Consider the following 2,437-nt stretch of genomic DNA (forward strand, 5'->3'; position numbering starts at 1 on the left):
AATAAATGATCGTGCTAAACTAGTTATCATTCTTACTCATCTGTTCTGTGGAAAATCCACTTTAAAGGGAGCTGTGAGAGTGAGTGTTCATGGAGGCCTCACCTCTGGGGTATGTGATGGAGCAGGGCTCGTCCTCTGATGTCTGCTCATGAGAACACATTCTCCCTTTAGCATAGCTCACAGTGAAGCAGGCTGGTGCGACAGAATCTGGACAAGAAGAAATGTGATATATTACTTTGACTGGTGTTCACAGTCAGAGTGCTTCAAAAGCTTCTGCATTTAAGGCTCCAGTGCCTCATTAATACAATTCCTGAAAGTATGAAGAGGTTTCTTAACATGATAAGAGGCTAAACGTGGTCACTCACCCACTGAGACCTCAGGGGCTCTGAGATCCTCGTAGCCTTTGATAGCACAGGAGTATCTGACTGCTTCCTCACTGCTGACCAGATGTTGGTACCAGGGAGACCAGTCCTGATAGAGAAACTCTCTGTTCTTGTACCAGATGTAGGCTGCAGGGTTTTCAGTCAGAGGACAGCTGGTGCTACACATCAGTGTGACTGTGTGTCCCTCTGTGGAGGGAATCACCTTCACCTGCAGGTCTGAGAGGACCATCATGTGTCAGATAAGACTGATATACTGATGTCAGTATTAATAAATTACGTCCACTGTACCTGCAACATGGAGCTGAGTTCTTGAGTGCCAGCAGGGGTCCCGTTCAGCAGGATTTGTTCTGCAGCAGTAAACATTTTCATCACTCTCTCTCAGATCATTGATTGTTAGAGTTGGGTGATTCTCTTCTGACATGTTGTACGTTACACGATTTCCATCTGCAGAGAGCTCCTTCTGAACAAGTTTAGATCCTTCCCAGTGTTCAGTGAACCATTTTATGCTTGAAGTGGGCTCTTCAGCTGAGCAGGGCAGCTCCACTGACGAACCTTTCAAGGCACAGACGCTGTTTTGTCGTCCCTGAACCTCTTTAACAGAAGCACAGACTCATGAATCAGGCTTTCTATAAATTAAGGCCATCTGAAGAGCTCATTCTTTCACATGAAATAATCATCTTGAGAGCTGACATATAATAATGTCTTTTTTTGCAGCAGCAGTTTTCTACAGTTTCACCTATACTTTTTTCCCTCACAGTTTAAATGTATATAGTGCTTATCTTTATGTATGAAAGCGTTAATAATTATTCATACCTGAGATGTACAGGATAAAACCCATGAACACACATCCAGCTTCTGCCAGCAACATGCTGTCGTAGACTTTAAGTTCCTAATCAGAGGGTTTTCGTATCAGCCTCATTACACCTGCTGCATTCATTAAAATCATCCAGAAAGAAATGAAACATGAAAACTCAAGTATTTAAAATGGGGCCTTCCAACCTAAAGGCTGGAGAGGACTGTTGGTCAGTCTGAGGCTGTGGTTGGGGATTGTGTACAGCTCTGACGTCAGAGTTTCACTTCCTTCCACTTTTAAGTCTAAGAACAGGAAAGCACAAGTGAAAAATTTTTTAACTGCAAGTTTATGGTCTCACTTGCTATTCTTATCACCGTATCATACAGTTAATTATCTTTATAAGAAAGCATAAACAGTCACTGATAGCTGAGACATGCAGGATAAAGCCCATAAACACACTAATAACTAATAAACACAGCAGTACCACGGCTTTCAGTTTCTAATCAGAAAGTATTTATATGGCCGTTATCACAACGGCGGAAGTTATACAAGGGACAGAATGTACTGCTGATTAATGCTTGAGCAACAGGCAGCTCTGAAAATATAAGCAAACGTCCTTCCTGTTTTTACTTTATCAACTCTTCCTCGCCTCTCAGCCCACAGTTTAAACCAGCCAAAATGACTGGCCCTCATCAGGATGTCTCCACCAGCAAAGTGAAGTCTGCAGTTTTCTGTTTGCAGTACAATCAGAGCCTGAACACACACACATACAGAAAAAAGCATGTGTGCATGAGCTCATATAAAGTATGCAGTCGGAGTAGCCGCCTCCTCAGTTTGCCTTGAATCTCAGTTGGGAATCTGCTCTCTAGAGGGCGCCATCATCACAGCACATGATCTCAACAGTCAGCGAGACTAATTCAGAGTCCTGCTGCCGAGGCATTTGGTTATCTTTTCTCAACACCCCAGTGGTCAGCTGATGCTGTTCATGGGAAATGTGGCTGAGGATCTCTCCTCAGAAACCCAGTTGATCCCCCAGCTCCCAGTTTAAGAGGACAGTACACACACCTGTTATGGTGGGTACCCATAGGTGACAGGTACAATGTGTGTGTATGTGCATGTGTGTGTGTGAAAATATGCACGCATGAGCTGGTTGGTTAATCGTTAACAGCTGATCATGGTTACTGCCAGACCTGAACAGTTCCCAGTCACAACATCGTGAAGAAACAGGAAGCCTCTGCTAAGTGAGACAAGGCGGTGTGTG

The 2,437-nt window shown here is 43.9% G+C and overlaps 1 long non-coding RNA gene across 1 annotated transcript; it reads right to left on the bottom strand.

Moving 5' to 3' along the window:
• Positions 1-384: 384 nt before the first annotated feature.
• On the bottom strand, positions 385-1,292 carry LOC139349670 (uncharacterized). Its single transcript, XR_011603472.1, has 3 exons — positions 1,197-1,292; positions 672-974; positions 385-599 (listed from the first exon to the last, which is right to left on the bottom strand). It is a non-coding gene; the product is annotated as an uncharacterized lncRNA (long non-coding RNA).
• Between the last annotated feature and the right edge of the window lie 1,145 nt (positions 1,293-2,437).

This window comes from Chaetodon trifascialis, chromosome 2 (assembly GCF_039877785.1).
Source record: "Chaetodon trifascialis isolate fChaTrf1 chromosome 2, fChaTrf1.hap1, whole genome shotgun sequence".
NCBI lineage: Eukaryota > Metazoa > Chordata > Actinopteri > Chaetodontiformes > Chaetodontidae > Chaetodon > Chaetodon trifascialis.